Here is a 13717-nt window from a genome sequence, read left to right as displayed (position 1 = left end):
CGGCGGCGGCGGGGCAGCGCCGGGCGGGCCGGGGTGCTCCCTCCCTGCCCAGGGCTCCGCTGCCAGGGCGAGGGATTCGCGGTGAAGTTACTACAAGGAATGACTCAGCCTGGCTGCGCCTCCGTGCTCGCCGTCGGCAGCGGTCGGAGGAGCGCCGTGCAGAAGCGTTGTGTTTACAAACGTTGGTCTGCCTTTCCCTCGGTTGTTTACGTGATTCTCTTCCCGAGGAAGCATATGTCGTGTGCTGAATTTTCCCGTCGGTTTCTCGTTACTGCTTCCTAGTAGACTTTCAGGCTGTTTTCTTCATCCGTGCTGGGGTTTCCTTCTCGGTGTCTCCCAAAGTTCTGGCTGACAGTGATCCAGAGGTAGAAATGCTAATATGAATACCGGGAAAAGTAAATGAACTGATCCTTGTCACACTCATGTTTCTTACTTAACTTCGTCTAGAGATGAAAAAAAAAAAAATCATTCCTGAACCTGAGATACTCGGAACCAACCCAGAAATGTTAGTTTAGTCCTCTTATAAGACATAGCTTTTTTTTTGTGTGTGTGTTGTTTGTTTTTTGTCTGAAACTATTAAGTGGTACGTTCTGTCCATGAGCCGTTCCCCGTGGTTTGTATTTAAAGCTTTCACCTTTATTTCTTTGTGGGAGAGAATGAGGAGGTTGAATATTTTTTTCTGTCACTCACATAAATGTGCGTTAGAAGTAGTTCAATGCCATTGGCTTTATGGAAGAACGTACGATTGTGAAGTTGTTTGGTTGACTGCGTGGTAAAAGGTACCTTAATGGTGCCGGAGAAATAATGAGAATGGAAAAACGTGCTTCTTGCAGCTGAAGTTCATACAGCTGGGAAGTACTGTGAGGAATACTAGACACTATAAATACTTCATAACAATAAAGAAAATTTGTGTGCTGTTATGGTATATTTAAGTTGTGAACTTCAAGAATGTTTAATATCTAGTACCTTGGGAAGTTTTTAGAAGATGAAGCACGTGAAGAAAGGACTTTACTGTTATCTAGTGTTTTAACAAACTTTAGTGCCAAGAAGCGAATTTTAACAAGAAAGAAATCAGATGTTTAAACATCATTAAGCTTGGTTTAAATGAAAGTGTGCAGAGGATATATTTGTACTTATTCTAAATGCTGTCTGGAACTCAAAATGGTTTTATTATGTTGGGAGTAGTAAAGGAAGCAACTTACTGAAGAATGTGAGGTAAAGGACTTCAGCTGTGTCAGTTGTAGAGCTGGAAGTACAAATGGGATCTTGTGGGATAATGGATTAGTGTAAGATAGACCTAATTGCACTTTGGAAGTATGTTATTGTTGTACACTTTGTACAAGAGCTGTGGGTTTTGTAGATTAAAAAAAAAAAAACAACCAAAAAAGGCCAACCTATCTTATGCTGTATTGTGTTGATCTAGCCTTGTGCTCAGCACAGATTTGGGTTAGTAGTCTCAGATCATATTCGAGGGGCTGGCTCTCTCCCCATGTCATGTTACCATATTTATAATTAGAAGTGTATGCAGCAGACTTGCACTCTGACGGGGGAAGAGGGCAAGGGTTATTTTGAGGTCTTGTGGTGTCTGTTTAAAACATTGTTTGTCCCTTGCATGTTGTCTGAACACAGCTAAGGTTACATAGTCTTGCCAAAATTAACCTGGAAAATACAGTTTCTAAACTATTAGTACATTTCTTAGAATTTCAGTTACTCTGGTTAAGTAGGGGGTGAGTGTATGTGGTGGGGTAGGAGTAGCACATGTCAATTTGTTCCTTTTGATAAGAGAGTGGCAGTTACAGTAGGATTGTTTGAAAGAATTTTTCTGTGTGTTATCCTGTAGGGTAGGTTGTTACCAGTGTGTTCTTAAGTCTTTATTTGGTTTTAAGCTAGCAGTTAGTTTCTGTGGAAGACTGGCTCAGAGTGGAGTGAGGGTCTTGAGACTTTTATTGCACATGTTGGGTTCATTCACATATTGTGGTAAAGTGAAGCAAGCCAAAATGAAGAACAGCATACCCGGCTGTCACACGAGCTACTTCAGAGTCATTTGGACACTGTCCAAACAGTCACGCGTCTCCTTCTGCATATGCATATTGCTCAAGAAAGTTGTGCTCCTGATTTTGGTCCACAGCTCAATGACATTATATGAGGAGTTTCTGAAGAGGGGGGGGAAAAGAAATTTTTAATACCCTGCTACTTTCAAGGACTCTACTAATAGTTAGCATTCTCATGCAAGGTTGATAAATCAGTATTATCGAGTAGCAAATGCTTGATTACAAGATGCCAACTTACATAATAATGTCATATTATACTGCAGGACCTGATTGAATGCACTGGTACCAAGCAGGCAAAAAAAGTACCACTAATATGTAAATTACTAATCCAATTGCTAGAATTACAAAGTGTGTGTTTTGTAGCTGATTTGTCAGAGTAATGATTTCAGTGTACAAGTTGAAAGATCCTTATGTGAATTCTTGGTTGTAAAAGCCTACAGCATTATTAATGGTGATAGAGAAATTGCTAACAATGATTTTTGTGAGCTAATTAGGATTCTGTGGTTATTGTGAAAGTCTATGTCTATTTATGAGTTAATTCATATTGCAGATCCACTTTTAATTTAGTTTTGAGTTCAGTTGAAAGAGAAGTTGGAAAATGACATAGCCATGTATCAGCTATTTCTGTCCCCATTTGTAAGAAGGGTTGGAAGTGGGTATACTTTGGTGATGTGTTTTCTAATGGGATTTGAGCATAACTAAATTGTTAATAATACATAAACAATATCTAAATTGTTGGCACTTGTCGATAGAAATATCAAAACAAATTTATCGGTACAAAATGTTCATTCAGAGATTCAGATGGAGCTGACCAGTGTTGGCTCGTCAGGAGAACCACCTGGGGTGTCAGGGCAATTCTTGCTTGTCTTCTGTCCATCTCCAGGTGTGTATTTTCCTTTTGTTGTTCAGGTTTGCAGTCCATGGTTCCAGTAGAGTTCTGAGCTCAAACTACCAGCTCAAGCAACAGCTAGTGTAGCTTTTTACGTGCATACACGATGTTGACAGTTTCTTTTGGGAACAGATTTTGCAGCTGGGCCTGCTGCCTTTATCGCATCAAGGTGAAATGATTACAGTGTGCTATATATAAATCTCTAGTAGTTTCGGCATCTAGAAAATTAGCTGTTGTTGAATACGGTAGCCAGCTTTCTATGTGAAATGACTTGTTGAAGTGTTATATGAACTTCTCTGACCTGTATTCATTACCCGTTGATTGAAAGTAAAATGTAAAACAGCTTCGTTGGCTAGTTGGGTTCCTTATGTCCTGTATCTGTCTTGCTGTGTAATGCCATGGGTCCAATAAGCAGACTGATGTGCGAATATTTGAGAACAGCTCTGCTTAAGGAATATTTTAGTGGGTGTCTGACTTCAGAACTTTTATTTTCTTGTTATGAAATAGCTCATATTTTCTTACCTCCTAAGACTTACTTTTGAAACAGTATTTTTGCTTTTTCAAGAGAGTAGGAAAGTTTTGGTGGTGGGGAAATAGTGTGTTCGGTATTTCAATTACCTGTTCTTTTTATTTGGAGGGATTCGATGAAACTAGCGTCTGTATGATAGAAACGCAATACATCAATCTTCATTATTATTCTTGAAGGTATGTTTGAAAGGCCAGTATGCTGTTTTCAGTTTGAACAGATTGAAAGCAATGTGCATTTTAGAGGTAGAAAGCAGCATTGAAGAACTAAATTAAAGGGAAAGTTCTACTTCTATCATGGATTCAAAAACCAGACCACTCTTAGCAAAGCTTAAATGTAAATTCAGTTAAGAATGGCACTTTGCTGAGATCCGATTTCTGTGAACATTTGAGGTAGCTGCTCCTAAATTCCCAAATCTTATTTTGATTTAGTGCTCAGGTTCTCTTTTGTAACTGACTTATCTGCCACTTTTTTGTGTGATTGAGTATGTTCATGCTACATTCTGTAAAATATGCTCTTTTGTCTATTATGTATATTGTAGCTATGGCTGCAGCAATTTTTGCTCTTTATCATTTGAATGGTGGTGTTTTCCTGATATTGCAGGGACTCTAAATGTCAGTGGTTTATCTCAAACTTTATTTTGGGTTTGTTGATGCCAAGTAGCTGTGCTGGTATGTCAAAAGTGTGGGTATTTGACTGTTATTTAGTGTAGTTGTGCCTGGGGTGGACAGTTCATACTGACAAAATGGTGCTTTTATTTATACAGTTTTCCTTCCGTCCTCCAGAGTGTGTATTTTTATTGAATTCAGATGAAGTGGAGATTCTTATATAAGAATATATTGTGTAACTGGACTAGCAGCTCTCTTCTAATATATTATGCTTATTCTATATTGCAAGTATTCTGCCAGTAAACTCAAGATGACTTATGTCTATTGTAATCAAAAATATTCTTTACAAACACTTGTGTTGTCTGTCGATTGAAAGAGACTTGATTCAAACCCAGTGAATGCTGCTTTAAACAAAAAATGAAAATATGACTCAAAATTCTCAATTCTGCCTGAACGAAAAGAGGGGGTGTAATGTGTACACTTTCCTTCACTTATGTTATGTGAAGACTCAGAGATAAAATACCTATAAATTTCAAAAAGCAGATGTAATATAACAACAATTTCACATGCATGTTATGACTGCAAACAGCAGAACCAGGGTTCAATAAGGCAGGAGTACAGTTGTAGTATCTCAACAGTTGTGGGTTGTTGGGTTTTTTTTTTGGTGAGGTTGTGTAGTTCTTAAGTTGGTAATATTCCATAAAGGGACTTATTCGTGCACTTTGTTAGCTGTTCTAAACTACTAAAGATTTGTCCCAGAAAGGTAAAGGGCAGTTGAAAATTACTAAACACCTTCTTGAGGTAAGATAAAATTTAATATTCTTCAAACCCATCCTGCAGCTTTTCTCATTTCTCAATACATTGCTGTTATCTTCTTTCAGATTGATGCCAATAGAGGTCTGAAGGTGATTTGTAACTATGTAACATGCAAATAGAGTAGTAAGCTGATTTGCCAAAAATCTAGATGGGATTTTTGAATATGTATTCATAGGGAGGGTAGGGGTTATGTTGACTCTGCATGTCACTGATGGTCTTTTACTTGTCTGTTTCAAACACCACTGAAAAAGAAAAATGCTGATAAATACGAGGAGGATCATAGGTGACATGTGAATTATAAGAAAAATTATAAGAATTATAAGAGAAATTGTAAGAATTATAAGAGAAATTCCATCTTTAGATCATGAAAGTTCAAACGCTAAATTTATAAACATCCATATGAATAAGAAAAATTTGCAACAAGTTTGGAAGTTGCTAATAATTTAAACAGTTTACTAAGGTGGGTGGTGGATTTCCTTATTACTGGAAAACTTTAATGTTATTCTAAAATATGATTGCTTATGAATAGAAATTAATTAAGGAAGAACCTGTGACTTTTATGTAGGCAATCAGACTAAATCACAAGGATCTTTGCTTGTCTTCCGTTTCATTATTGTCAATCTTTTACTTTCTTTTCTGTCTGTAGTATTTTCATTCCTGTAAAATAAATGCCATTTAATCAGTCTTACTTTCTGTGCTTTCATCCTTTAAAGTAGGTCTGGCCGAGTTACCTTGTACTATCCACATAAAAGAGAAAAAAAAACTTGTAGCATTACGATGGTGTATCTGGAGAGGGGAGGGCAGGAGAAGTGGCCTCATAGTCTATATTTTGAGAAACTCTGTCCTCAGTTGCATCTGCAGTAATTGCCCATTTTTGAGTTATCTTAGTCTGCTCTTTAAGAGGATACTGTCATTTTTTTAATAAGTTACCATTTATAAGAAGTTATCTATGTCACGGGCTGTTAGGAATGTGAATGATGCCTTCTGCAAATTCTCACTTGTCTTCTTGGATGATGGTGCTGATGTTCGGTACCCCCTGTATTCATCAGCCTCTTTCCAGCCTTAGTTGTAACAGTTTATGGGGCTGTGTAGTGAACTGGATCATGGAACTAATTCGAGCTAGCAGTAACCTGGGGAAGTATGCTGTTTCTAACTTGCTCCAGCAAAGTAGTGCAGTTTACTCCATAGAAGTATGCAAAGTTGCACCACTGAAAGTTGGTGCAGGGAGAGGAGCAGAAGAACTTTCTGAGGAAAGGTATTCATAAGTCTGGTGCTCTTACTATAACCAGTGTTTACGTGATTGTGGTCTTGGTTAACCAAAGAGAGAGTGTTAGTGAAAGAAGCATTGGTGCCAACTCGTCTGAGTTTGATGTAAGAAATAAAGGAATTTTTGTTGGCTGTTTCTTGCAGAATTGTTTGCAAACACTGGAAGACTTTACATGCTAATTATTTTTAAAGAGTATATGTCTACAGGGAGAACCTTCCCACCAGCATGGAGTCAGTCAGTAACTTGAATAAAAGCACTTGAAGCTCCACATACCCAAGAGCACCATTCTTTGCAGAGTGAATGTATTAATCTCTGTAATTGGAGGGAGACTTGTAGTCTACAAATGCTTTTGAAATGGCAAAATTATACATTAAAAAAAAAAAGAAAGCTGACAAAACCTTCAGTTAACTTTGTCAAAGACCGAGTTGCAGACAGCTGTGGAAAGACTGTTTCCATCAATTAAAAACAAAAAAGAAAGAAAGAAAAAGGGTATTTCTACAGGCTGTGGGCTGTTTCCTAGCAATAAGAATGTCAGAAACCCTTGGTTTGTTTTCTGACTTGTACCTGTTAACTGAGGCACAGAAATTTCACTTTCTGTCAGGTAAGAGATGTGGGGTTTTGAAAAATGTGGTAAAGTTGGATGTGTTTGTTTTTTACTGTTGGAGGAGAAGAACTTTTGTCTGATCCATTATATGGATTGTGTTTTGGCAGCTCCTCAAATCGGTGAAAAGAGCACTGTAAGTAGATGCTAACCCTCAGATCTGAAATATACATATGGAATCATGACACAATGCCTAATAATGTGCTTGTTGCCTCATAAACATGTTTGAAACTATTGCTTTCCTAGAATTCACAGAATTAAGTTGTGTCTGAACTTGTAAGAAGCTGCATTGTTTTGGGCCACACCAATTTCAAAGCTATTCTTTAATGCACAATGTTTTCTTGCCTGCCCAGCTGCAGTTGCTTTTGATCTCCTGCTGTTTCACCGTTGATGTTGTTGAGGATCTATGAAGGTTTTGCTGCACCTACTTTGCTGAATGAGGAGCTTCCATGTAATTCAGAGTTGCGGGAGCTACTCTGAATATGGTGGTCATATATAACTCTTAAGTTGGTATTGTGTAAAATGATTAATCTTAAAGGGGGGAGGGGGGGGAAGCCTCATACTATGAATTACTGTATACTGAATTACTGAGTTTTGAAATTCCTCTTTAGTGAATTGGGAAGTAGGGGCTTAAGCATGTTTCCTGGTTGCTCTGCAGAATTGCAGCTTCATTCCTGTGTTGAGTGGAAAAGACTTGCTTTACTGACCAGCCGCTGAGTTTGAGAGCTGCTAACACAGTGACTGTTGGAGATACTGTAATTAAGTAACCGCCTCTGTGCCTGATGCACATCTCAACACAGTATAAATAGAGCTCCAGATGGCACCTTACAGATGTCAGGGATTGACAGCCTTTCTTTAAGACTACAGTGTGGCTTGGACAGTTTATAGGCTTTGATATAAGGTGGTAATGGGAGATCAAATCTGCCTGGAGTAACATCTATCTCAGTGATTAGATGTGGTCTTCTGGTTAAATTTATTTTGGAGGAGTGGGGGATGAAATTACTCTCTGCAGCTGGGTCAGGAGGAGCCCTACTATTTATTTATCACATAGCTTAGGATTTTTTTTTTTAAAGTTTTACTTCAAGTTTTTTAAGCGCTTTTTAAAGCATGTTTCCTTTCACAGCTGGGTCAGGAGGAGCCCTACTATTTATTTATCACATAGCTTAGGATTTTTTTTTTTAAAGTTTTACTTCAAGTTTTTTAAGCGCTTTTTAAAGCATGTTTCCTTTCAACACTTGTTGTCTGGATAGGGTATGCATTTGCATTGTGTTTTAGAAACGAAGCCATTTCTGTTGCTAAAAGCATTAGTAAAGAATGTGTGCCCTCATAATGAGGTCATTCTGTCTGTTCTGGTGGTGGTAGTAGTCTTCTGCAAAAGTAAGATATTTCTGTTTCAGTGCATTGGTTGCAGTATTGAAGAAAGCTCCTTGAAGTCTGTTTTCAGAGATGATCTTACAACTGATGTGAAGGAAGGTGTTTGTTTCCTTAAATTCAGCTTCAGTCTCTATGTTTGTTTTCCTTTGATGCTAGGATTTATGTGCCATAAAATCCTTTGCTTCTGAGGTGAGGTGTGCAAGTTGGAGCAAAAGAGCATTTTTTGAGAAGGGCACCTGAAAAAACAAAGAAATAGAGGTAGAAGTCAGGTTTGTAGAAGAAAACAAAATGAATTGGAAGGAACATTCCGTGCTAGTCTTGTACCTTTGTCTATTATAGAGTTGCCTAAGTCAAAGTGAAACAGGAAATCTTGCCCTAAAAGGAGAGGAGAGAAAGGTGAAAACACAGGAATTGCAGCATCTCAAAGGCAAACCTTAAGATTTGCTGTATGGGTATGAAGCACAGCTTAATAAGATGTTAACGCACCCCAAAGTTGGCTCTCCATCTCCAGAGGTAATAAAGGTATATTCTCCTTGAGGGGAGATGTTCTCCAGATAAGATATTCGGTGAATGAGGAATAGCACTTGAGTCTTCTAAGCATGTGACAGACTTGTCAGCCTTTGCTTCAGGAGAATTGACCTTTTGACAGGCAGGAATTCTGCAGTGATCTCCTGTGAGATGCCTGACCCTTGTAATCAAGGGTAACGTTTATGACTCATATTGGACGCGCTATCTGTTACCTGCAGTATAGCCTCAGCTGGTCTGCAGTAAGAGAAGAGAAACTTCATTTATTAGCAGCATACAGATGATGTTCATACAGAGCTATGTGAATGTCTAATAATTAGCAATGTGGAACTGCAGGCTTCTGAGTGGACAGTGAGAGTCTTGCCCTGCTTAGGTAGTTAAGCTAGTTCTATCTGTCTGCTTTCAGAGTTGAACCCCTTCCAACCTGGAATATACACGGTGGGGAAGGAGTTTGGGCCTCTTGGTCCTCTATGACCTGGGAGATGACGCATTGATAAGTATGGCACTTACTGTACAGATGTGAAGCAGTACTTCCCCAGGCACAAAAAGCAAGGTACGTTATGCTGCTGGTGTGTTGCTGTTGTAAAAGATGGAATTTTAAACCACTGGATTTAAAGGAAAGCTATGGCTTTGGCATAGTTCAGTTTAAATTTCAGGGAGTTTAAGAAAAATGTATTAATAACTTCGTTTGCTTAAATTTAGTTTGTAAATTTTATAAACTCTCCAGTTTATAGAGGAGACATGGGAAATGAGATGTCGAACACATGTGCATGAACTTAGATATTGGGATATCGGAGAGGAAACTTAATGACTGTAAAGTGAAGTTGATAATACCCCTTTAAACCCAAACAGCATAAATGTTGGTTTCTGTCTTTGTCTTGCCCTGAATGCTGTACTTCAGTGTTTGATTTTGTGAAGTTGAAAAGAATTGTACCATGAAACAATGGAACAGTCAGAATTGGGTAACGGAGCAGGGATTCTGCACTTAATGGCAGAAATGGATGGTTAATGTAGCCATAGGATTATTTGTGGAGTGCTGTGAAACCCATGATGCCTGTACTGTAATTACAAAAAGGAAAGGTCTGTAAACAGACATTAATTTCCTTTTACAGATATAACAATGAGTATGTTCTGAACTAAATAAGGTACATTTCAAAACTTCTAAACCATGCACTGAAAGTATCGATCAGCACAGACTTCAGAAGTACTCAGTTGTTGAAGAGTTTATATTGCATAGGAAAAGCTTGCAATACTTTAATGAAGTGAAGCAGATGTAGTAATTGCATTGCAATGTAAACACAACGTAGAGCAGTGAAATAAATGTTATAACCAGCGTAATGTATTCATGGCTGGTTTTGGTGTTTTGTTAGGTAATGTAACAAAATATACATCTTCTGAATTAATTCTGGAAGCTTTTTCTACTTTGTGCTATTCTTACTTTCATTTTTGTCATCTCATTCCTTTTCTTATATTCATGTCTACCATCTTCTGTCTGCTCTGGCAGCTGCTACAGAAATTTCCTTTTCAGATTTTCAGCTATTTTTTTAATGGTGTTACTGATAATTCATGGCTGTTGATCATAGAAGCTTCCATCCCATAATTTGAAGGATCTAGTTTATATGATAGCATGGATCTAATGCTGCAGGTCACACAGTTCAAACAAATAATCTGGTTGGATTAGTCATTTTGTTACAGTTTGTCTGACTACATAGTTAGCAGCTCTGTCTTCAGTAGCTGTCAAATTTTGTAATTGTTCAACCTCTATTAAAATGAGTTAAAATAATTTCGGGAACACTGAAAACTGAAGTAATGCTGGAAAGCTTGAAACTTGTAACACTATGTAACAGTGTAATGCTAAAAAAGCCTGAAATTCTACTGGCCTGTTGATGTAATACAAACAGAAGAATAAAATGTACATGTTTATGGATATATTCTGTTGAAGCTTGATGGTGCCTGACTTTCACACCAAGCTTATGTTAAAAACTTGTGTTACTGCTGAATCATAATATTCTTGAACATTGGGAACAAACTGAAAGGCTAATTTGGGATATGTAGCTGACCTTGCTTGTAATAGTCTGCTGTAACCTGACCTTTGAAAGAAAAGAGACTTAGGCAACTGTGACAGGTTTTCAGGCATCTCCCCCTTTAACTTATCTTGGACTTTGTTGGCCAGACTCAGCCAGATGTTGTCCAGACATGCAAGACTAGGGAGAGCTCTCAGAATTGAGTTTCTTCCAGTGTTGTGAAAACGGGCAGCTGGGAACTGGCACTCGACATAGTTCCTGCTGCAGGGAGGGCTGCAGGCTGCCGTTATTTGCCGTTATTGGGCACCAGTGAATCTGCAGGAGAGCTTGGTGGTAAAGGCGCGTGTTCTCCGAAACCCTGCTTCACACGATTCCTCTGTTCCTGGAAGTACTCACTGAAATTTGTGGCAACTTCGGGAGTGGGTGAATTCTACTTTTCTTTTTTTTCTTTCTTTCTTTAAATAGTAACCTAATAGTGAGACCATACAAATTTGTCCTGTCTGTGTGTGTAGTTCTGTTCCCCCAGGATTGTTTGTTGAAATGTTGGGTAGAAGAAACAACACTTCTTTTTTGACTTCTTAATGATTGCAAAGGAATTAGAAGAATAGAGATTATAGTGTTGTGATCCTACTTTGTGGCAGAAGTGTTTCAGTAGTTTCTTGTTATTCATGTTAATATGCATTACCTTGATCTAAAGCAAGTATTCATAAATTTATTTTGCTCAAGTACAACTACTGGCTGCTGATAGCTAAACTGGAAGAGGACACTTCAGTTACTGGTTTTCCAGTGGTGGTTCTTAAACACATTGGTTTTTTCCCTTTTATTGCACCTTTGCTTCTGACAAGGTGATGTGTGTGCATTTTGCATAGGAGGAAAGAGGGAGTGGAGAGGAGGGAGGAAGATAATAGCTTAAATAACAGCCTAACAAAGTGCTAACTGTTTCATGCACATAAAATACATGTAATAGTTGTGTATTTTTTTTCCTTTATCATAAGGTTTCAAATTTGGGGAGAAGTGTTTTTGATTTACTGTTAGTAGCATGAGTTGTATAAAATGATTTACACATTCTAATGGTTTTCATGCTTCAGCAAACCTATTTTTAGTAATGGATTATCACCCTTTATAGTGCCTGATCATCTTCTCGGAAAGCTTGCTAGGGCATTAACATGATAGAAATAATGTTTGTTTTCAGTTCGGAGTTTGATTGTGCACTTGCCTGACTGCCCTGACCCCAACTGCTCATCGCTGCATTCCTTGCCAAGGGCTCCTTCTCCTTTGGCACCGCTACTTAAGTGACAACAGTTAAAATGAACTAGGGTAGTTCAAAGACCACCTTTGTTGATCCGGCTCATTTTGTTGTAGTTTCAATTGTAGTTTAAACAGCAGTTCTGGGAGAGGAGGCCCCTGGCAAGGATGACAGTGACAAGCAGCTGGGATGGTAACATCTTCAGTTTATTAAAAACAAAAAAAAACCCAAAAAACCAACCAAAAACCAACACAAAACCCTAACAAATGTTTTTAAAGTAGGTGAATGGCTTAACAGACAAGGTTACCTTGTTTCAGGTAAGGAAGATGATGCTGATTCCCAAAGGAATCTGTTGGATACAGCTGCAGGATAAGGCTGTTCATTCAACAGCAGTAGCACATGTGCCTTTTTACACTGGATTTTCTTAGATAAATTGTGTTTTGTTATGACTTTCTGTATTGCTCTTAGCATCATCATATCAGCATTCTGCACCAGTTCTGAAAAATACTTTCAGTTAATGGAAATACAAGCAGTTCTTTTTAGTGAACTAACTTATGGGCAAAAATATCCATGTATGTAGCAGTTTTTGAGCAGACTTGTAACTGGATAGCATTGTTAATTAAAAAAAATAAACCAAACCTACCACATAATCATTCTTTCTGGTATTGACATACACTGATTTCTGGGTTAGATGCAATGATGACCATGAAATCCTGACGTTTTAATAATACCTGTAATTGCATTCCGTATCTTTTCTTTGCAGATCTTCTCTGGCTTTGAACAGCCATGCTACTCTGTTGCCAAAAATCAAGTAAAGCGAATGAGCGCATTTATTATCCTCTTGAGTTTGAAGAAGGTGGTAGCTTCATATAGTGCCTGAAGGTAATTCTTTCTTTGCTTGAAGTTAAGTTTGAGACTGCTGATGCATGTGTGGCAGATGCTGTCATATTTTTGATCTTGATAAAGTTTTTTTCTATGTTTTAAATAGTTAGCTTTAGTGTTAAGGTATGGAGGGGGAAATGTTTGATTAAAATTTCACTTTATGTACATGAGGTTTCCAGACAGATTCTCTCTTAAATATCACTTGAGCTTAGAAAGTAATGTTTATGTGAGAACTAGATACTATACAAGCCTTTTACTCTGCTTAGGTGGAAGAGAGCTTTTTTTTGGTGGGTGCTCCACAGTGCTTGCTTTAAGCACTGTATTATTTAACACATCTGTTTCTAATTCTACCTGGACCACAGTCACAAATATACCCTTTGTGAAAAGAAGTCTCGCTACATGTATAGACTGATTAATTCTGAAACCTAGGCCAAAGAATTTAGTAGTAAAATATTGCTAGCTTGTTCTTCATGTTCAGCAGTTATCTGTCTAAAACTTTGTTTATAGAGTATATTCTTCTTTTTCCAATATAAATTGGAACTGGTACCACTGAGTACAGTACAGTTCAAGTGTAAGGACAACAAAACTCAATTCAGATCAAATTATTTAACTGGAGCTTTTTTATTTGATGTGGTTTGTTTCTGAAGCCTTGTTGTGAAAATGCATGTTTTGACTAGTTTATGTACTATAATTAATACTTTAAAAGTGTGTGGAAAGCCACCTTCTTGAAAGAAAGCCCTCTTGACTTTCTGGACTTCTTATACTGGTAAAACCTCTCCCCCTTCCCCATTTTAATGGTGTTTTTGGGTTTTTTTGCTATTGTTTGTCAATTTTTCACTGTGTAGACAAAGAGATAAATGCAAATTCAGACTCATTTTAGAATAATACAATTAGCTGTATAGACCTTG

General features: G+C 37.8%; 1 protein-coding gene across 1 annotated transcript in view; it reads left to right on the top strand.

The window, feature by feature from the left end:
- Positions 1-147: 147 nt before the first annotated feature.
- Positions 148-13717, top strand: part of RB1CC1 (RB1-inducible coiled-coil 1) — an 82410-nt gene continuing 68840 nt past the window's right edge. Inside the window, exons 1-2 of the mRNA XM_009332052.1 lie at positions 148-365; positions 12691-12809. The gene's annotated coding sequence lies outside the window, so the exon portion shown is untranslated. The remainder of the gene's footprint in view (positions 366-12690; positions 12810-13717) is intronic.

This window comes from Pygoscelis adeliae, unplaced genomic scaffold (genome assembly GCF_000699105.1).
Source record: "Pygoscelis adeliae isolate BGI_AS28 unplaced genomic scaffold, ASM69910v1 Scaffold98, whole genome shotgun sequence".
Classification (NCBI taxonomy): domain Eukaryota; kingdom Metazoa; phylum Chordata; class Aves; order Sphenisciformes; family Spheniscidae; genus Pygoscelis; species Pygoscelis adeliae.
Note: the sequence above shows the minus strand (reverse complement) of the source record. Positions and strands in the feature narration are given on the sequence as shown.